The 22,500-nt window shown below is 60.9% G+C and overlaps 2 non-coding genes across 2 annotated transcripts; both read left to right on the plus strand.

The window, feature by feature from the left end:
• Positions 1–11,024: 11,024 nt before the first annotated feature.
• On the plus strand, positions 11,025–11,143 carry LOC131864431 (5S ribosomal RNA). The gene has a single exon (XR_009363238.1). It is a non-coding gene; the product is annotated as a 5S ribosomal RNA (ribosomal RNA).
• A 7,817-nt stretch (positions 11,144–18,960) lies between these two features.
• LOC131864420 (5S ribosomal RNA) lies at positions 18,961–19,079 on the plus strand. Its single transcript, XR_009363227.1, has one exon. It is a non-coding gene; the product is annotated as a 5S ribosomal RNA (ribosomal RNA).
• The last annotated feature ends 3,421 nt before the right edge of the window (positions 19,080–22,500 follow it).

The raw sequence follows: 22,500 nt of genomic DNA on the forward strand, positions 1-22,500 counted from the left end.
GGATGCGATTGGGACGACTACCAGTGCCAACCCCTTATCCCGCGATGCGTCCGATACACAGATAGTTCCAAGGCGGCCGAGGAGCCTCACCGCATATCAATCGGGGTGCGAGGCGAGGGATGGGGCGGGAAGGCCCCAACGGCTAGACGGAAGAGGCTTCAGGGCCACCTCGGAATGGTCCAAGCATCGGACGCGCTTGGGGCGACTGCCAGTGCCAACCCCTTATCCCGCGATGCGTCCGATACACAGATGGTTCCAAGGCGGCCGAGGAGCCTCACCGCATAGCAATCGGGGGTGCGAGGCGAGGGATGGGGCGGGAAGGCCCCAACGGCTAGACGGAAGAGGCTTCAGGGCCGCCTAGGAATGGTCCAAGCATCGGACACGCTTGGGGCGACTACCAGTGACAGCCCCCTATCCCGCGATGCGTCCGATACGAAGATGGTTCCAAGGCGGCCGAGGAGCCTCACCGCATAGCAATCGGGGTGCGAGGTGGGGGATGCGGCGAGATGGCCCCAACGGCTAGACGGAAGAGGCCACAGGGCCGCGTCGGAATAGTCCAAGCATCGGACGCGCTTGGGGCGACTACCAGTGACAACCCCTTATCCCGCGATGCGTCCGATACGAAGATAGTTCCAAGGCGGCCGAGGAGCCTCACCGCATAGCAATCGGGGTGCGAGGTGGGGGATGCGGCGAGATGGCCCCAACGGCTAGACGGAAGAGGCTGCAGGGCCGCCTCGGAATAGTCCAAGCATCGGACGCGCTTGGGGCCACTACCAGTGACAACCCCTTATCCCGCGATGCGTCCGATACGAAGATAGTTCCAAGGCGGCCGAAGAGCCTCACCGCATAGCAATCGGGGTGCGAGGTGGGGGATGCGGCGAGATGGCCCCAACGGCTAGACGGAAGAGGCCACAGGGCCGCCTCGGAATAGTCCAAGCATCGGACGCGCTTGGGGCGACTACCAGTGACAACCCCTTATCCCGCGATGCGTCCGATACGAAGATAGTTCCCAGGCGGCCGAGGAGCCTCACCGCATAGCAATCGGGGTGCGAGGCGAGGGATGCGGCGAGATGGCCCCAAAGGCTAGACGGAAGAGGCTGCAGGGCTGCCTCGGAATAGTCCAAGCATCGGACGCGCTTGGGGCGACTACCACTGCCAACCCCTTATCCCGCGATGCGTCCGATACACAGATAGTTCCGAGGCGGCCGAGGAGGTGGGGGATGCAGCGAGATGGCCCCAACGGCTAGACGGAAGAGGCTGCAGGGCCGCCTCGGAATAGTCCAAGCATCGGACGCGCTTGGGGCGACTACCAGTGACAACCCCTTATCCCGCGATGCGTCCGATACACAGATAGTTCCGAGGCGGCCAAGGAGCCTCACCGCATAGCAATCGTGGTGCGAGGTGGGGGATGCGGCGAGATGGCCCCAACGGCTAGACGGAAGAGGCTGCAGGGCCGCCTCGGAATGGTCCAAGCATCGGATGCGCTTGGGGCGACTACCACTGCCAACCCCTTATCCCGCGATGCGTCCGATACACAGATAGTTCCAAGGCGGCCGAGGAGCCTCACAGCATAGCAATCAGGGTGCGAGGCGAGGGATGCGGCGAGAAAGCCCCAACGGCTAGAGGGAAGAGGCTTCAGGTCCGCCTCGGAATGGTCCAAGCATCGGACGCGCTTGGGGCGACTACCAGTGACAACCCCTTATCCCGCGACGCGTCCGATACACAGATAGTTCCAAGGCGGCCGAGGAGCCTCACCGCATAGCAATCGGGGTGCGAGGCGAGGGATGCGGCGAGAAGGACCCAACGGCTACACGGAAGAGGCTTCGGGGCCGCCTCGGAATGGTCCAAGCATCGGACGCGCTTGGGGCGACTACCAGTGACAACCCCTTATCCCGCGACGCGTCCGATACACAGATAGTTCCAAGGCGGCCGAGGAGCCTCACCGCATAGCAATCGGGGTGCGAGGCGAGGGATGCGGCGAGAAGGACCCAACGGCTAGACGGAAGAGGCTTCGGGGCCGCCTCGGAATGGTCCAAGCATCGGACGCGCTTGGGGCGACTACCAGTGACAACCCCTTATCCCGCGACGCGTCCGATACACAGATAGTTCCAAGGCGGCCGAGGAGCCTCACCGCATAGCAATCGGGGTGCGAGGCGAGGGATGCGGCGAGAAGGACCCAACGGCTAGACGGAAGAGGCTTCGGGTCCGCCTCGGAATGGTCCAAGCATCGGACGCGCTTGGGGCGACTACCAGTGACAACCCCTTATCCCGCGACGCGTCCGATACACAGATAGTTCCAAGGCGGCCGAGGAGCCTCACCGCATAGCAATCGGGGTGCGAGGCGAGGGATGCGGCGAGAAGGACCCAACGGCTAGACGGAAGAGGCTTCGGGTCCGCCTCGGAATGGTCCAAGCATCGGACGCGCTTGGGGCGACTACCAGTGACAACCCCTTATCCCGCGACGCGTCCGATACACAGATAGTTCCAAGGCGGCCGAGGAGCCTCACCGCATAGCAATCGGGGTGCGAGGCGAGGGATGCGGCGAGAAGGACCCAACGGCTAGACGGAAGAGGCTTCGGGTCCGCCTCGGAATGGTCCAAGCATCGGACGCGCTTGGGGCGACTACCAGTGACAACCCCTTATCCCGCGACGCGTCCGATACACAGATAGTTCCGAGGCGGCCGAGGAGCCTCACCGCATAGCAATCGGGGTGCGAGGCGAAGGATGCGGCGAGAAGGACCCAACGGCTAGACGGAAGAGGCTTCGGGTCCGCCTCGGAATGGTCCAAGCATCGGACGCGCTTGGGGCGACTACCAGTGACAACCCCTTATCCCGCGACGCGTCCGATACACAGATAGTTCCAAGGCGGCCGAGGAGCCTCACCGCATAGCAATCGGGGTGCGAGGCGAGGGATGCGGCGAGAAGGACCCAACGGCTAGACGGAAGAGGCTTCAGGGCCGCCTCGGAATGGTCCAAGCATCGAACGCGCTTGGGGCGACTACCAGTGACAACCCCTTATCCCGCGACGCGTCCGATACACAGATAGTTCCGAGGCGGCCGAGGAGCCTCACCGCATAGCAATCGGGGTGCGAGGCGAGGGATGCGGCGAGAAGGACCCAACGGCTAGACGGAAGAGGCTTCAGGGCCGCCTCGGAATGGTCCAAGCATCGGACGCGCTTGGGGCGACTACCAGTGACAACCCCTTATCCCGCGACGCGTCCGATACACAGATAGTTCCGAGGCGGCCGAGGAGCCTCATCGCATAGCAATCGGGGTGCGAGGCGAGGGATGCGGCGAGAAGGACCCAACGGCTAGACGGAAGAGGCTTCAGGGCCGCCTCGGAATGGTCCAAGCATCGGACGCGCTTGGGGCGACTACCAATGACAACCCCTTATCCCGCGACGCGTCCGATACACAGATAGTTCCGAGGCGGCCGAGGAGCCTCACCGCATAGCAATCGGGGTGCGAGGCGAGGGATGCGGCGAGAAGGACCCAACGGCTAGACGGAAGAGGCTTCAGGGCCGCCTCGGAATGGTCCAAGCATCGGACGCGCTTGGGGCGACTACCAGTGACAACCCCTTATCCCGCGACGCGTCCGATACACAGATAGTTCCGAGGCGGCCGAGGAGCCTCACCGCATAGCAATCGGGGTGCGAGGCGAGGGATGCGGCGAGAAGGACCCAACGGCTAGACGGAAGAGGCTTCAGGGCCGCCTCGGAATGGTCCAAGCATCGGACGCGCTTGGGGCGACTACCGTTGCCAACCCCTTATCCCGCGATGCGTCTGATACACAGATAGTTCCGAGGCGGCCGAGGAGCCTCACCGCATAGCAATCGGGTTGCGAGGCAGATTATTGGGAAGGGAACCCCCTGGGATGCGGCTCAAGCAGTGCCCAAAGGGACTGGAATGCGGAATCACATCGAGAGACCCAAATGCTATACGAGGGCTCAAATCGAATTATCGATTTGGCCACGACATGGACGCATCGGAACGACTACCTTTGCCGAACCACTCGCAATTGCATCCATACCGAAACCAATAGACATTTCCGTTAGAGCCCTCGCATAGCATTCGGGAATCTCGCATGCCCCTCTAAATCGACCAATGCTGGCGCTCAATGAAAATCCGAGCGCTACCACCGTTCGAGCGCCAGCATTGGTCGAGTTAGAGGGGCACGGGGGAGAATGCTCCAGTCAACACCTCCCCTATATAAGTTATTTGTCCGATTCTCGCACAACCGTAGTCTGCCTCGTCGAATCAAACAACGGTCCCAGATTCCGACTTCCGTTCCGTAGAGACCCAAAAGCTAGATGGAGGCTCGCAAGAAAGAGAGTCGGCGCATAGCAATCGGGTTTCTCGAACGTTTAGGGACCGAGCTCACTTGCGGATAGGGCAAAATCCGCCAAGCAACCCAAAAGCTAGACGGGGGCTCGAATCGAATCGCCTAGGCGGCCACAACAACGACGTGTTGGATCGACTACCAGTGCCAAACCATTCAGCAAGACTAGTCTGTGTCGAGGCCGGATAGAGATTCTCAGAGAGCGCCCGCATAGCATTTAGGAGACCTGCCGCGTCCCTCACACTCGACAAATGGTGGTGCACGTTTATAAATCCGAGCGATCCCAACCCTTTCAAGCACCAACATCGGTCGAGATAGAGGGGCACGGAGGGGGCTGCGTGAGACAACACAGTCCCCTATATAAGTTATTTGTCCGATTCTCACACATCCGAAGAATGGTCATCAAATCGGACAACAGCCCAAACTTCCGACTTCCGTCCCAGAAAGCCCAAGAGCTATCTAAAACGTTCATGGCCGGAACTCGATCGCGGCTATACCAGTCCGCCAAGCAACCCAAAAGCTAGACTGGAGCTCTAGTCGAATCACCTCTGTGGCCATTGCAAGGACGTGTTGGAGCGACTACCATTGCCGAACCATTCCGCAGGTCGAGTCCATACCAAGGCCGCATAGAGATTCACGATGAGCTCCTGCATAGCAATCAGGAGACTTGCCGTGTCCATCACAATCGATAAATCCTGGTGCAAGATTTTTGCATCCGAGCGCTCCAACCAGTCGAGCACCAGCATCAATCGACATAAACGGGCACGGGGGGAGGATGCTCGAGAACACTACCTCCCCTATATAAGTTATTTGTCCGATTCTCAAGCAGCCGAAGTCTGGTCATCGAATCGGGTCAAAGACCACAACTTCCGACTTTACCCACAATGCAAGTCATCGAATCGAACATCGGCCCCCGAGTCGGACTCCATGCGTATGTCAGGTCATCGGACCCAAATTCCGCCTTCCTGCGCATGGCGGGCCATCAATATCAACTCGGTCATCGGACCCAAACTCCGCCTTTTTGCGTATGGCACGCCTTCAAATCGGTCATCGGACCCAAATTCCGCCTTCCTGTGCATGGCGGGCCATCAACATCAACTCGGTCATCGGACCCAAATTCCGCCTTTCTGCGCATGGCACGCCATCAACTCGGTCATCGGACCCAAATTCCGCCTTCCTGCGCATGGCAGGTCATCGGACACAAATTCAGACCTCGCCAATATGCCTACGTATCGAATCGGTCATCGGACCCAACTTCCGACTTCATCCATACTGTAGGGTCTTTGAGGTTGGCGCGGTGCGCTCAACCCAGGGAGTCGACCCATCGAAGCATACACCTCCCCTATATAAGCTATTTGTCCGATTCCCACACCTGTGTAGTTTGCACCTCTGACCAGGACATCGACCCCAACTTCCGAACTCGACTGCAACGACGGCACCAGCGCCTTGGTGCGCACCTTGCGACGCACAGTCCCAACATTCGCCTTCCTGCACATGGCAGGTCATCGGACCCAAATTCCGACCTCGCGAGTATGCCTACATATCGAATCGGTCATCGGACCCAACTTCCGACTTCATCCATACCGTAGGGTCTTTGAGGTTGGCGCGGTGCGCTCAACCCGGGGAGTCGACCCAACGAAGCATACACCTCCCCTATATAAGCTATTTGTCCGATTCCCACACCTGTGTAGTTTGCACCTCCGATCAAGACATCGACCCCAACTTCCGAACTCGCCTCCAACGACCGAACCAGCGCCTTGGTGCGCACCTTGCAACGCACAGTGCCAACATTCGCCTTCCTGCACGTGGCAGGTCATCGGACCCAAATTCCGACCTCGCGAGTATGCCTACATATCGAATCGGTCATCGGACCCAACTTCCGACTTCATCCATACCGTAGGGTCTTTGAGGTTGGCGCGGTGCGCTCAACCCGGGGAGTCGACCCAACGAAGCATACACCTCCCCTATATAAGCTATTTGTCCGATTCCCACACCTGTGTAGCTTGCACCTCCGATCAGGACATCGACCCCAACTTCCGAACTCGACTAAAAAGACCGCACCAGCGCCTTGGTGTGCACCTTGCAACGCACAGTGTCAACATTCGCCTTCCTGCACATGGCAGGTCATCGGACCCAAATTCCGACCTCATGAGCATACCTACTAATCGAATCGGTCATCGGACCCAACTTCCGACTTCATCCATACCGTAGGGTCTTTGAGGTTGGCGCGGTGCGCTCAACCTGGGGAGTCGACCCATCGAAGCATACACCTCCCCTATATAAGCTATTTGTCCGATTCCGACACCTGTGTAGTTTGCACCTCCGCTCAGGACATCGACCCCAACTTCCGAACTCGCCTGCAACGACCGAACCAGCGCCTTGGTGCGCACCAAAAGTGCGCACTTTTGGAGGGCACTTTTCTGCGCTCCAAAGGTGCGCACTTTTGGAGGGCACTTTTTGGAGGGCACTTTTCTGCGCTCCAAAGGTGCGCACTTTTGGAGGGCACTTTTTGGAGGGCACTTTTCTGCGCTCCAAAGGTGCGCACTTTTGGAGGGCACTTTTTGGAGGGCACTTTTCTGCGCTCCAAAGGTGCGCACTTTTGGAGGGCACTTTTTGGAGGGCACTTTTCTGCGCTCCAAAGGTGCGCACTTTTGGAGGGCACTTTTTGGAGGGCACTTTTCTGCGCTCCAAAGGTGCGCACTTTTGGAGGGCACTTTTTGGAGGGCACTTTTCTGCGCTCCAAAGGTGCGCACTTTTGGAGGGCACTTTTTGGAGGGCACTTTTCTGCGCTCCAAAGGTGCGCACTTTTGGAGGGCACTTTTTGGAGGGCACTTTTCTGCGCTCCAAAGGTGCGCACTTTTGGAGGGCACTTTTTGGAGGGCACTTTTCTGCGCTCCAAAGGTGCGCACTTTTGGAGGGCACTTTTGTGCACTCCAAAGGTGCGCACTTTTGGAGGGCACTTTTCCTGTGCTCCAAAGGTGCACACCTAGGTGAGCACCTTCGACCACACCTTGTAGCACACCAAACTCTGACTTTCGACTTCATCCGCAATGCAGGGTCTTTGAGGTTGGCGCAATGCGCACAACCAGGGGAGTCGACCCATCAAACCCAACACCTCCCCTATATAAGCTATTTGTCTGATTCTCATACATGCGTAGCCTGCAGGAGCAATTAGGACATCGACCCCAACTTTCGGCTTCTAAACGAAAACAAGGTCTTTGAGGTTGGTGTAATGCGAACAACTAGGGGAGTCAACCCATCAAACCCAACACCTCCCCTATATAAGCTATTTGTCTGATTCTCATACATGTGTAGTCTACAGGAGCAATTAGGACATCGACCCCAACTTTTGACTTCTTAACGAAAACAAGGTCTTTGAGGTTGACGTAATGCGCACAACCAGGGGAGTCGACCCATCAAACCCAACACCTCCCCTATATAAGCTATTTGTCCGATTCTCATACATGTGTAGCCTGCAGGAGCCATTAGGACATTGACCCCAACTTTTGACTTCTTAACGAAAACAAGGTCTTTGAGGTTGGCGTAATGCGCACAACCAAGGGAGTTGACCCATCAAACCCAACACCTCCCCTATATAAGCTATTTGTCTGATTCTCATACATGTGTAGCCTGCAACAACGATTAGGACATCCACCCCAACTTCTGAATTCGTCTGCGTTGACCGCACCAAAGGTGCACGCCTTGGTGCTCACCAAAATCCGACTTCCGACTTCTTCTGCTATGCGGGGTCTTTGAGGTTGGCGCAGTGCGCACAACCAGGGGAGTCAACCCACCGAATGCAACACCTCCCCTATATAAGCTATTTGTCTGATTCTCATACATGCGTAGACTGCAGCAATGATTAGGACATCCACCCCAACTTTTGACTTCTTAAACAAGACAGGGTCTTTGAAGTTGGTGCAGTGCACACAACCAGGGGAGTCGACCCATCAAACGCAACACCTCCCCTATATAAAGCTATTTGTCCGATTCTCATACGTGTAGTCTGCAGCAGCGATTAGGACATCGACCCCAACTTCCGAATTCGTTTGCATTGACCGCACCAAAGGTGCACGCCTTGGTGTGCACCCTGGAGTGCACTTTGGTGCTCACCTCGGTGCACACTTTGGTGTGCACCTCGGTGTGCACCAAAGGTGCGCACCTTGGAGCGCACCAAAGGTGTACACTTTGGAGCGCACCACATAGGGTCTTTGAGAGGTTGGCGCAGTGCGCACACCAAGGTGGGTGTTGAGGTGCGTGCCGAGGTGGGTGGGTGCTAGGGTGCGCTCCATGGTGGGTGCCAGGGTGGGTGCGTGCTAGGGTGGATTCCAAAGAGGGTCATAGGGTGGGTGCCAAGGTGGGTTGGTGATATAGTGGGTTCAAAGGTGGGTACTAGGGTGGGTTCCAAGGTGGGTCACAAGTTGGGTGCCAGGATGCGTGGGTGTTAGGTTGGGTGCCAAGGTGGGCTCCTGCGTGGGTGGGTGCTAGGGTGGGTTTCAAGGTGGACGCGAGGGCGGGTGCCAAGGTGGGTAACAAGTTGGGTGTTAGGATGGGTGAGTGCTAGAGTGGGTGCCAAGGTGGGTGGGTGCTAAGGTGGATGCCAAGGTGGTTCACAGGGTGGGTGGGTTCTAGGGTGAGTTCCAAGGTGGGTCACAGGTTCAGTGCTAGGGTGGGTGTCAAGGCGGGTGTCGAGGTGCCTGGGTGCTAGGGTGTGGATGCCAATGTGGGTCATAGGGTGGGTACTAGGGTGGGCTGCAATGTGGGTGCCAAGGTGGGTAACATGCTCGGTGGGTTCTAAATTGGGTGCCAGGGTGGGTGTGCACCCACCTTGCCCGAGGTGGGTGCCAAGGTGCCAGTGTGGGTGGGTGCTAAGGTGGATGCCAAGGTGGGTGAGAAGGTGGGTGATAGGTTGAGTGGTAGGATGGGTGGGTGCCAAGATGGGTCACAGGGTGGGTGCAAGGGTGGGTAGGTGCTAGGGTTGGTGTCAGGGTGGGTGGGTGCTAGGTTGGGTTCCAAGGTGGGTGCGAGGGTGAGTGTCAAGGTGGGTCACAGGTTAGGTGCTAGGATGGGTGAGTGCTAGGGTGCAAAGGTGCCAGGGTGGGTGCTAGGATGGGTCGATGCTAGGGTGAGTGGCAAGGTGGGTCCACAAGTGTCAAGGTGGGTGCCGAGGTGGGTGCCAAGTCGGCGACTGCTATGGTGGATGCCAAGGTGGGTCACGGGGTGGGTGCCAAGTTGCTAGGTTGGGTTCCAAGGTGGGTGCCAACGTGGGTGCTAGGGTGCGTGGGTTAAAGGGTGTGTCACAACGTGGGTGCCAGGATGGGTGCGCACCCACACTGGCCAAGACGGGTGCGGGTGCAAGGTTGGGTTCCAAGCCCGGTCACAGGCTGGGTGCTAGGATGGGTGGGTGCCAAGGTGGGCACCAGGGTGGGTGCACCCACCCTGGCCAAGGTGGGTCACGGGGTGGGTCCTAGGGTGGGTAACGGGGTGGGTACTAAGGTGCGTGCCAAGGTGGGTCATAGGGTGGGTGCCAAGGTGGGCACCAGGGTGGGTGTGCACCAACCCTAGCCAGGGTAGGTCACGGGGTGGTTGTCGGGGTGGGCGTCAAGGAGCCAAGGTGGGTGGCAAGTAGCCAAGTTGCGTGCCAAGGTGGGTGTCGGGGTGGGTGCCAAGGATCCAAGGTGGGTGCCAAGGAACCAAGGTGGGTGTCTGGGTGGGTGCCGAGGTGGGAGCCAGGGTGGGTCCCAAGGTGAGTGCAAAGGTGGGTGCCAGGGTCAAGGTGAGTGCCAATGTGGGTTCCAAGGTGCCAGGGTCAGGGTGAGTGCCAATGTGGGTTCAAAGGTGCTAAGTTGGGTGCGAGGTTGGGTGCGAGGGTGGGTGGGTGCCAAGGTGTGCTAGGTGGAAGCCCGGGTGGGTCGGCATCCCATGGGTGTCGAGTTGGGTGCCTGATGGGTGCTTCTTGTCAAGTTTTAGTCGTCGGGACTCATTTCGAGCCTTAGAGGTCGTTTCTTGTCCGGTTGCCCTGTCTTCGACCTGGGAACCCAATTTTGGTCCTCGGGTCCCATTTTTTTTTGTCTCGCATCCCACTTTTGGCCTGTGGCCTTTTCGGGGTCGATTCTCGTTTTGGGCATCAGAGCATGTTTCTTCTCCTAAAACCCAATATTTGTTTATTAAGTCTCGGAACACATTTTTGTTCTCGTGGACCCATCATGGGTCTTGGAACGCATTTGTGGTCCTTGGGTCCCATTTTGCATCCCGAAACTTGTGTTTTGGTGCTTGATCCCTATTTTGGGTGCCCACCTTGCACCAAGTGCGCACCCGGGGCAAACCGAGCGCCTTGGTGCACCGGGGCAAGATCGAGCGTGCACCCGAGGCGCCCCGAACATGCACCAAGGTGCACTCGGCCCACATGTGAGCGCAGGTCGTTGCGCCCGAGGTGGTGTGTGGGCACCGCGTTGCAGACGGGACACTGCACGCACACGACGCCCCCTCCAGGTGCACGCACGTAGGCCGGGCCGGGTGCACACCCGACGCCCTAGCAAGGTGCGCGCACCCGGGCAGGGCTCACACTTGGCGAACGGGGCGCACTTCGCGAGGGAGGGTGTGCACCTCGACGGGGGTGGGTGGCCGGGGTGGATTTGCACGTGGGTCGCGGTTTGCTAAGTACACACTGCGACAAGCTCATAACGGGTGCGATCATACCAGCATTAGTGCACCGGATCCCATCAGAACTCCGCAGTTAAGCGCGCTTGGGCCGGAGTAGTACTGGGATGGGTGACCTCCCGGGAAGTCCCGGTGTTGCACCCTTTTTTAGTTTTTCGCCGGGCGTCGCAATGCTATTTGAATAAACCTTTTGCCCGTTTGCGTTCTCGTCGGGGCCGGGCCGGGCCGGGGTGCGCTGCCCGCACTACCGCGCGCGCGGGGGCGACACCGAGCGCGCACCCGAGGCACCCCGAGCACACAGGCCACGGTGCAACCCGGGCGTTGTGCGCGCACCCCGGTGCGCCCGAGGTGCTGCGCGCGCACCCAGGTGAAATCGGTGTGCACCTCGGCCAGTGCGCGCTCGGTCGAGTCGCGCACGTTGGCCAAGGTGCACGGTGATGTTTCTTACTCTAAGGTTCCGCACCAGACGCCCGGGACAGGTGAGCGAAGCTGGGCGGGGCCGGGTGCGCGGCCGGGGCAGGTGCACGCAGCTGGAGAGAGCTTTGGAGCACACTTCGGAGCGCACCAATGATGCGCTCCATTCAAAAGTTTCCTGAAAAGGCAAAAAAAGTTGAGATTATAGAATTTCCCACTTGAGAGATTGTAAAAAAAAAAAATTTAAAATGAAGGAAACGCGGGTGCCAAGGTGTGCGCAGCCCAGCCAAGGTGTGCGCACCAAGGCGCCCACCCTGGCGAAGGTGCACGCAAGGTGCGCACCCGAGGCAAACCGGACAATTAACCCAACTTTCGACTTCGCGCGCACCTTGGAGCGCACTTCGGAGCGCTCCTTGGTGCGCACCAATCTTGGGCACCTCGGAGTGCACCATGGCGCCCACCAAGGTGCGCACCCGGGGCAAACCGAGCTCCGACTTCGTGCGCACCTTGGAGCGCACGAAAGGTGCGCACCATGGCGCCCACCAAGGTGCGCAGCCCAGCCAAGGCGTGCGCATCAAGGTGCGCACCCTGGCGAAGGTGCGCACCCGGGGCAAACCGAGCTCCGACTTCGTGCGCACCTTGGAGCGCACAAAAGGTGCGCAACCCAGCCAAGGTGTGCGCACCCCGGTCAAACCGAGCTCCGAATCGTGCGCACCAGAGGTGCACGCCATCGTGCGCACCTTGGAGCACACTTCGGAGCCCTCCTTGGTGCGCGCCGATGTTGCGCACCTCGGAGCGCACCCGGGGAAAACAATGCAATTAACCCGACTTTCGACTTCGTGGGCACCTCGGAGCGCTCTCGGGTTCGCACCTCGGAGCACACCGAGGTGCGCACCTTTGATGCGCTGCCTTCACCAATTTCCAGAAAAGGCAAGAAAACATTGAGAAGGTGTGCGCACCGAGGTGCCCACCCTGGCGAAGGTGCACGCGAGGTGCGCACCCGGGGCAAACCGGGCTCCGACTTCGTGCACGCCGCACCTTGGAGCACACTTCGGAGCGCTCCTTGGTGCGCACCAGGGCGCGCAACCCAGCCGAGGTGCCCACCCCGGCGAAGGTGCACGCGAGGTGCGCACCCGGGGCAAACCGGGCTCCGACTTCGTGCACGCCATGGTGCCCACCGCGGCGAAGGTGCACGCGAGGTGCGCACCCGGGGCAAACCGGGCTCCGACTTCGTGCACGCCGCACCTTGGAGCACACTTCGGAGCGCTCCTTGGTGCGCACCATGGTGCCCACCAGGGCGCGCAACCCCGCCGAAGGTGCACGCGAGGTGCGCACCCGGGGCAAACCGGGCTCCGACTTCGTGCACGCCGCACCTTGGAGCACACTTCGGAGCGCTCCTTGGTGCGCACCATGGTGCCCACCAGGGCGCGCAACCCCGCCGAAGGTGCACGCGAGGTGCGCACCCGGGGCAAACCGGGCTCCGACTTCGTGCACGCCATGGTGCGCACCGCGGCGAAGGTGCGCACCCGGGGCAAACCGGGCTCCGACTTCGTGCACGCCGCACCTTGGAGCACACTTCGGAGCGCTCCTTGGTGCGCACCAGGGCGCGCAACCCAGCCGAGGTGCCCACCCCGGCGAAGGTGCACGCGAGGTGCGTACCCGGGGCAAACCGGGCTCCGACTTCGTGCACGCCGCACCTTGGAGCACACTTCGGAGCGCTCCTTGGTGCGCACCATGGTGCCCACCAGGCCGCGCAACCCAGCCAAGGTGTGCGCACCAAGGTGCACGCGAGGTGCGCACCCGGGGCAAACCGGGGTCCGACTTCGTGCACGCCGCACCTTGGAGCACACATCGGGGCGCTCCCGGGTTCGCACCGGCGTTGCGCACCGTGGTGGGCACCTCGGAGCACACCAAGGTGGGCAGCGAGGTGCGCACCTTTGATGCGATGCCTTCACTAATTTCCATAAAAGGCAAAAAAAAAATGAGATTTTAAAATTTCCGTTTTGAAAGATAGTGAGAAAAAGGGAATGCTGGTGCCATCTTGAGCCCGCCCTGGTGCGCAGCCCAGCCAAGGTGTGCGCACCAAGGTGCCCACCCTGGCGAAGGTGCGCGCCCGGGCAATTAATCCAACTTCCAACTTCGCGCGCGCCAGGGTGGGAGCGCACCCAACAACCGGGCCTGGGAAGAGCCAATGCGAGAAACCCCACCAAACGCTCTGACAAAAAAAGAGGGGGCGCTCCAGTAACCCCGCTTCGGAGCGCACCCTGGGCAAACCCAGCCAAGGTGCCCACCCCGGCCAAGGTGCAGGCGAGGTGCGCACCCGGGGCAAACCGGGCTCCGACAACGTGCACGCCGCACCTTGGAGCACACTTCGTAGCGCTCCCGGGTGCGCACCTCAGAGCACACCAAGGTGGGCAGCGAGGTGCGCACCTTTGATGCGCTGCCTTCACTAATTTCCAGAAAAGGCAAAAAAAAAAGGAGATTTTAAAATTTCCGTTTTGAAAGATAGTGAAAAAAACGGAACGCGCGTGCCATCTTGAGCCCGCCCTGGTGCGCAGCCCAGGTAAGGTGCCCACCCTGGCAAAGGTGCGCACCCGGGCAATTAACCCTACTTCCGACTTCGTGCGCGCCAGGGTGGCAACCGGGCCTCGGAAGAGCCAATGCGAGAAACCCCACCAAACGCTCCGACAAAAAAAGAGGCGGCGCTCCAATAACCCCGCTTCGGAGCGCAGCCGGGGCAAACCCAGCCAAGGTGCCCACCCCGACGAAGGTGCACGCGAGGTGCGCACCCGGGGCAAACCGGGCTCCGACAACGTGCACGCAGCACCTTGGAGCACACTTCGAAGCACTCCCGGGTGCCCACCGGCGTTGCGCACCGTGGTGGGCAGCGAGGTGCGCACCTTTGATGCGCTGCCTTCACTAATTTCCAGAAAAAGGCAAAAAAAAATGAGATTTTAAAATTTCCGTTTTGAAAGATAGTGAAAAAAAAGGAACGCGGGTGCCATCTTGAGCCCGCCCTGGTGCGCAGCCCAGGCAAGGCATGCGCACCAAGGTGCCCACCCGAGGTGCACACCCGGGGCAAACCGGGCTCCGACTTCGTGCAGGCCGCACCTTGGAGCACACTTCGGAGCGCTCCTTGGTGCGCACCATGGTGCCCACCAGGGCGCGCAACCCAGCCAAGGTCTGCACACCAAGGTGCCCACCCCGGCGAAGGTGCACGCGAGGTGCGCACCCGGGGCAAACCGGGCTCCGACTTCGTGCACGCCATGGTGCCCACCGCGGCGAAGGTGCACGCGAGGTGCGCACCCGGGGCAAACCGGGCTCCGACTTCGTGCACGCCGCACCTTGGAGCACACTTCGGAGCGCTCCTTGGTGCGCACCATGGTGCCCACCAGGGCGCGCAACCCAGCCAAGGTGTGCGCACCAAGGTGCACGCGAGGTGCGCACCCGGGGCAAACCGGGGTCCGACTTCGTGCACGCCGCACCTTGGAGCACACATCGGAGCGCTCCCAGGTTCGCACCAGCGTTGCGCACCTTTGATGCGCTGCCTTCACTAATTTCAAGAAAAGGCAAAAAAAAACGAGATTTTAAAATTTCCGTTCTGAAAGATAGTGAAAAAAACGGAACGCGGGTGCCATCTTGAGCCCTTCCTGGTGCGCAGCCCAGGCAAGTTGTGCGCACCAAGGTGCCCACCCTGGCGGAGGTGCGCGCCCGGGGCAATCCGGGCTCCGACTTCGTGCACTGCATGGTGCCCACCAAGGCGCGCAACCCAGCCAAGGTGCCCACCGCAGCGAAGGTGCACGCGAGGTGCGCACCCGAGGTGCACACCCGGGGCAAACCGGGCTCCGACTTCGTGCACGCCGCACCTTGGAGCACACTTCAGAGCGCTCCTTGGTGCGCACCAGGGCGCGCAACCCAGCCGAGGTGCCCACCCCGGCGAAGGTGCACGCGAGGTGCGCACCCGGGGCAAACCGGGCTCCGACTTCGTGCACGCCATGGTGCCCACCGCGGCGAAGGTGCGCACCCGGGGCAAACCGGGCTCCGACTTCGTGCACGCCGCACCTTGGAGCACACTTCGGAGCGCTCCTTGGTGCGCACCATGGTGCCCACCAGGCCGCGCAACCCAGCCAAGGTGTGCGCACCAAGGTGCACGCGAGGTGCGCACCCGGGGCAAACCGGGGTCCGACTTCGTGCACGCCGCACCTTGGAGCACACATCGGGGCGCTCCCGGGTTCGCACCGGCGTTGCGCACCGTGGTGGGCACCTCGGAGCACACCAAGGTGGGCAGCGAGGTGCGCACCTTTGATGCGATGCCTTCACTAATTTCCATAAAAGGCAAAAAAAAAACGAGATTTTAAAATTTCCGTTTTGAAAGATAGTGAGAAAAAGGGAATGCTGGTGCCATCTTGAGCCCGCCCTGGTGCGCAGCCCAGCCAAGGTTTGCGCACCAAGGTGCCCACCCTGGCGAAGGTGCGCGCCCGGGCAATTAACCCAACTTCCAACTTCGCGCGCGCCAGGGTGGGAGCGCACCCAACAACCGGGCCTGGGAAGAGCCAATGCGAGAAACCCCACCAAACTCTCTGACAAAAAAAGAGGGGGCGCTCCAGTAACCCCGCTTCGGAGCGCACCCTGGGCAAACCCAGCCAAGGTGCCCACCCCGGCCAAGGTGCAGGCGAGGTGCGCACCCGGGGCAAACCGGGCTCCGACAACGTGCACGCCGCACCTTGGAGCACACTTCGTAGCGCTCCCGGGTGCGCACCTCAGAGCACACCAAGGTGGGCAGCGAGGTGCGCACCTTTGATGCGCTGCCTTCACTAATTTCCAGAAAAGGCAAAAAAAAAAGGAGATTTTAAAATTTCCGTTTTGAAAGATAGTGAAAAAAACGGAACGCGCGTGCCATCTTGAGCCCGCCCTGGTGCGCAGCCCAGGTAAGGTGCCACCCTGGCAAAGGTGCGCACCCGGGCAATTAACCCTACTTCCGACTTCGTGCGCGCCAGGGTGGCAACCGGGCCTCGGAAGAGCCAATGCGAGAAACCCCACCAAACGCTCCGACAAAAAAAGAGGCGGCGCTCCAATAACCCCGCTTCGGAGCGCAGCCGGGGCAAACCAAGCCAAGGTGCCCACCCCGACGAAGGTGCACGCGAGGTGCGCACCCGGGGCAAACCGGGCTCCGACAACGTGCACGCAGCACCTTGGAGCACACTTCGAAGCACTCCCGGGTGCCCACCGGCGTTGCGCACCGTGGTGGGCAGCGAGGTGCGCACCTTTGATGCGCTGCCTTCACTAATTTCCAGAAAAAGGCAAAAAAAAATGAGATTTTAAAATTTCCGTTTTGAAAGATAGTGAAAAAAAAGGAACGCGGGTGCCATCTTGAGCCCGCCCTGGTGCGCAGCCCAGGCAAGGCATGCGCACCAAGGTGCCCACCCGAGGTGCACACCCGGGGCAAACCGGGCTCCGACTTCGTGCAGGCCGCACCTTGGAGCACACTTCGGAGCGCTCCTTGGTGCGCACCATGGTGCCCACCAGGGCGCACCCGAGGCAAACCGGGCTCCGACTTCGTGCACGCCGCACCTTGGAGCACACATCGGAGCGCTCCCAGGTTCGCACCAGCGTTGCGCACCTTTGATGCGCTGCCTTCACTAATTTCCAGAAAAGGCAAAAAAAAACGATATTTTAAAATTTCCGTTCTGAAAGATAGTGAAAAAAACGGAACGCGGGTGCCATCTTGAGCCCTTCCTGATGCGCAGCCCAGGCAAGTTGTGCGCACCAAGGTGCCCACCCTGGCGGAGGTGCGCGCTCGGGGCAAACCGGGCTCCGACTTCGTGCACTGCATGGTGCCCACCAAGGCGCGCAACCCAGCCAAGGTGCCCACCGCAGCGAAGGTGCACGCGAGGTGCGCACCCGAGGTGCACACCCGGGGCAAACCGGGCTCCGACTTCGTGCACGCCGCACCTTGGAGCACACTTCAGAGCGCTCCTTGGTACGCACCAGGGCGCGCAACCCAGCCAAGGTGCTCACCCCGGCGAAGGTGCACGCGAGGTGCGCACCCGGGGCAAACCGGGCTCGGACTTCGTGCACGCCGCACCTTGGAGCACACATCGGAGCGCTCCCGGGTTCGCACCAGCATTGCGCACCTTTGATGCGCTGCCTTCACTAATTTCCAGAAAAGGCAAAAAAAAGAAAAAAATGAGATTTTAAAATTTCCGTTTTGAAAGATAGTGAAAAAAACGGAACGCGGGTGCCATCTTGAGCCCGCCCTGGTGTGCAGCCCAGGCAAGTTGTGCGCACCAAGGCACCCACCCTGGCCAAGGTGGGTCACGGGGTGGGTCCTAGGGTGGGTAACGGGGTGGGTACTAAGGTGCGTGCCAAGGTGGGTCATAGGGTGGGTGCCAAGGTGGGCACCAGGGTGGGTGTGCACCAACCCTAGCCAGGGTAGGTCACGGGGTGGTTGTCGGGGTGGGCGTCAAGGAGCCAAGGTGGGTGGCAAGTAGCCAAGTTGCGTGCCAAGGTGGGTGTCGGGGTGGGTGCCAAGGATCCAAGGTGGGTGCCAAGGAACCAAGGTGGGTGTCTGGGTGGGTGCCGAGGTGGGAGCCAGGGTGGGTCCCAAGGTGAGTGCAAAGGTGGGTGCCAGGGTCAAGGTGAGTGCCAATGTGGGTTCCAAGGTGCCAGGGTCAGGGTGAGTGCCAATGTGGGTTCAAAGGTGCTAAGTTGGGTGCGAGGTTGGGTGCGAGGGTGGGTGGGTGCCAAGGTGTGCTAGGTGGAAGCCCGGGTGGGTCGGCATCCCATGGGTGTCGAGTTGGGTGCCTGATGGGTGCTTCTTGTCAAGTTTTAGTCGTCGGGACTCATTTCGAGCCTTAGAGGTCGTTTCTTGTCCGGTTGCCCTGTCTTCGACCTGGGAACCCAATTTTGGTCCTCGGGTCCCATTTTTTTTTGTCTCGCATCCCACTTTTGGCCTGTGGCCTTTTCGGGGTCGATTCTCGTTTTGGGCATCAGAGCATGTTTCTTCTCCTAAAACCCAATATTTGTTTATTAAGTCTCGGAACACATTTTTGTTCTCGTGGACCCATCATGGGTCTTGGAACGCATTTGTGGTCCTTGGGTCCCATTTTGCATCCCGAAACTTGTGTTTTGGTGCTTGATCCCTATTTTGGGTGCCCACCTTGCACCAAGTGCGCACCCGGGGCAAACCGAGCGCCTTGGTGCACCGGGGCAAGATCGAGCGTGCACCCGAGGCGCCCCGAACATGCACCAAGGTGCACTCGGCCCACATGTGAGCGCAGGTCGTTGCGCCCGAGGTGGTGTGTGGGCACCGCGTTGCAGACGGGACACTGCACGCACACGACGCCCCCTACAGGTGCACGCACGTAGGCCGGGCCGGGTGCACACCCGACGCCCTAGCAAGGTGCGCGCACCCGGGCAGGGCTCACACTTGGCGAACGGGGCGCACTTCGCGAGGGAGGGTGTGCACCTCGACGGGGGTGGGTGGCCGGGGTGGATTCGCACGTGGGTCGCGGTTTGCTAAGTACACACTGCGACAAGCTCATAACGGGTGCGATCATACCAGCGTTAGTGCACCGGATCCCATCAGAACTCCGCAGTTAAGCGCGCTTGGGCCGGAGTAGTACTGGGATGGGTGACCTCCCGGGAAGTCCCGGTGTTGCACCCTTTTTTAGTTTTTCGCCGGGCATCGCAATGCTATTTGAATAAACCTTTTGCCCGTTTGCGTTCTCGTCGGGGCCGGGCCGGGCCGGGGTGCGCTGCCCGCACTACCGCGCGCGCGGGGGCGACACCGAGCGCGCACCCGAGGCGCCCCGAGCACACAGGCCACGGTGCAACCCGGGCGTTGTGCGCGCACCCCGGTGCGCCCGAGGTGCTGCGCGCGCACCCAGGTGAAATCGGTGTGCACCTCGGCCAGTGCGCGCTCGGTCGAGTCGCGCACGTTGGCCAAGGTGCACGGTGATGTTTCTTACTCTAAGGTTCCGCACCAGACGCCCGGGACAGGTGAGCGAAGCTGGGCGGGGCCGGGTGCGCGGCCGGGGCAGGTGCACGCAGCTGGAGAGAGCTTTGGAGCACACTTCGGAGCGCACCAATGATGCGCTCCATTCAAAAGTTTCCTGAAAAGGCAAAAAAAGTTGAGATTATAGAATTTCCCACTTGAGAGATTGTAAAAAAAAAAAATTTAAAATGAAGGAAACGCGGGTGCCAAGGTGTGCGCAGCCCAGCCAAGGTGTGCGCACCAAGGCGCCCACCCTGGCGAAGGTGCACGCAAGGTGCGCACCCGAGGCAAACCGGACAATTAACCCAACTTTCGACTTCGCGCGCACCTTGGAGCGCACTTCGGAGCGCTCCTTGGTGCGCACCAATCTTGGGCACCTCGGAGTGCACCATGGCGCCCACCAAGGTGCGCACCCGGGGCAAACCGAGCTCCGACTTCGTGCGCACCTTGGAGCGCACGAAAGGTGCGCACCATGGCGCCCACCAAGGTGCGCAGCCCAGCCAAGGCGTGCGCATCAAGGTGCGCACCCTGGCGAAGGTGCGCACCCGGGGCAAACCGAGCTCCGACTTCGTGCGCACCTTGGAGCGCACAAAAGGTGCGCAACCCAGCCAAGGTGTGCGCACCCCGGTCAAACCGAGCTCCGAATCGTGCGCACCAGAGGTGCACGCCATCGTGCGCACCTTGGAGCACACTTCGGAGCCCTCCTTGGTGCGCGCCGATGTTGCGCACCTCGGAGCGCACCCGGGGAAAACAATGCAATTAACCCGACTTTCGACTTCGTGGGCACCTCGGAGCGCTCTCGGGTTCGCACCTCGGAGCACACCGAGGTGCGCACCTTTGATGCGCTGCCTTCACCAATTTCCAGAAAAGGCAAGAAAACATTGAGAAGGTGTGCGCACCGAGGTGCCCACCCTGGCGAAGGTGCACGCGAGGTGCGCACCCGGGGCAAACCGGGCTCCGACTTCGTGCACGCCGCACCTTGGAGCACACTTCGGAGCGCTCCTTGGTGCGCACCAGGGCGCGCAACCCAGCCGAGGTGCCCACCCCGGCGAAGGTGCACGCGAGGTGCGCACCCGGGGCAAACCGGGCTCCGACTTCGTGCACGCCATGGTGCCCACCGCGGCGAAGGTGCACGCGAGGTGCGCACCCGGGGCAAACCGGGCTCCGACTTCGTGCACGCCGCACCTTGGAGCACACTTCGGAGCGCTCCTTGGTGCGCACCATGGTGCCCACCAGGGCGCGCAACCCCGCCGAAGGTGCACGCGAGGTGCGCACCCGGGGCAAACCGGGCTCCGACTTCGTGCACGCCGCACCTTGGAGCACACTTCGGAGCGCTCCTTGGTGCGCACCATGGTGCCCACCAGGGCGCGCAACCCCGCCGAAGGTGCACGCGAGGTGCGCACCCGGGGCAAACCGGGCTCCGACTTCGTGCACGCCGCACCTTGGAGCACACTTCGGAGCGCTCCTTGGTGCGCACCAGGGCGCGCAACCCAGCCGAGGTGCCCACCCCGGCGAGGTGCGTACCCGGGGCAAACCGGGCTCCGACTTCGTGCACGCCGCACCTTGGAGCACACTTCGGAGCGCTCCTTGGTGCGCACCATGGTGCCCACCAGGCCGCGCAACCCAGCCAAGGTGTGCGCACCAAGGTGCACGCGAGGTGCGCACCCGGGGCAAACCGGGGTCCGACTTCGTGCACGCCGCACCTTGGAGCACACATCGGGGCGCTCCCGGGTTCGCACCGGCGTTGCGCACCGTGGTGGGCACCTCGGAGCACACCAAGGTGGGCAGCGAGGTGCGCACCTTTGATGCGATGCCTTCACTAATTTCCATAAAAGGCAAAAAAAAAATGAGATTTTAAAATTTCCGTTTTGAAAGATAGTGAGAAAAAGGGAATGCTGGTGCCATCTTGAGCCCGCCCTGGTGCGCAGCCCAGCCAAGGTGTGCGCACCAAGGTGCCCACCCTGGCGAAGGTGCGCGCCCGGGCAATTAACCCAACTTCCAACTTCGCGCGCGCCAGGGTGGGAGCGCACCCAACAACCGGGCCTGGGAAGAGCCAATGCGAGAAACCCCACCAAACGCTCTGACAAAAAAAGAGGGGGCGCTCCAGTAACCCCGCTTCGGAGCGCACCCTGGGCAAACCCAGCCAAGGTGCCCACCCCGGCCAAGGTGCAGGCGAGGTGCGCACCCGGGGCAAACCGGGCTCCGACAACGTGCACGCCGCACCTTGGAGCACACTTCGTAGCGCTCCCGGGTGCGCACCTCAGAGCACACCAAGGTGGGCAGCGAGGTGCGCACCTTTGATGCGCTGCCTTCACTAATTTCCAGAAAAGGCAAAAAAAAAAGGAGATTTTAAAATTTCCGTTTTGAAAGATAGTGAAAAAAACGGAACGCGCGTGCCATCTTGAGCCCGCCCTGGTGCGCAGCCCAGGTAAGGTGCCCACCCTGGCAAAGGTGCGCACCCGGGCAATTAACCCTACTTCCGACTTCGTGCGCGCCAGGGTGGCAACCGGGCCTCGGAAGAGCCAATGCGAGAAACCCCACCAAACGCTCCGACAAAAAAAGAGGCGGCGCTCCAATAACCCCGCTTCGGAGCGCAGCCGGGGCAAACCCAGCCAAGGTGCCCACCCCGACGAAGGTGCACGCGAGGTGCGCACCCGGGGCAAACCGGGCTCCGACAACGTGCACGCAGCACCTTGGAGCACACTTCGAAGCACTCCCGGGTGCCCACCGGCGTTGCGCACCGTGGTGGGCAGCGAGGTGCGCACCTTTGATGCGCTGCCTTCACTAATTTCCAGAAAAAGGCAAAAAAAAATGAGATTTTAAAATTTCCGTTTTGAAAGATAGTGAAAAAAAAGGAACGCGGGTGCCATCTTGAGCCCGCCCTGGTGCGCAGCCCAGGCAAGGCATGCGCACCAAGGTGCCCACCCGAGGTGCACACCCGGGGCAAACCGGGCTCCGACTTCGTGCAGGCCGCACCTTGGAGCACACTTCGGAGCGCTCCTTGGTGCGCACCATGGTGCCCACCAGGGCGCGCAACCCAGCCAAGGTCTGCACACCAAGGTGCCCACCCCGGCGAAGGTGCACGCGAGGT

This window comes from Cryptomeria japonica, unplaced genomic scaffold (genome assembly GCF_030272615.1).
Source record: "Cryptomeria japonica unplaced genomic scaffold, Sugi_1.0 HiC_scaffold_85, whole genome shotgun sequence".
Taxonomy (NCBI): Eukaryota; Viridiplantae; Streptophyta; class Pinopsida; order Cupressales; family Cupressaceae; genus Cryptomeria; species Cryptomeria japonica.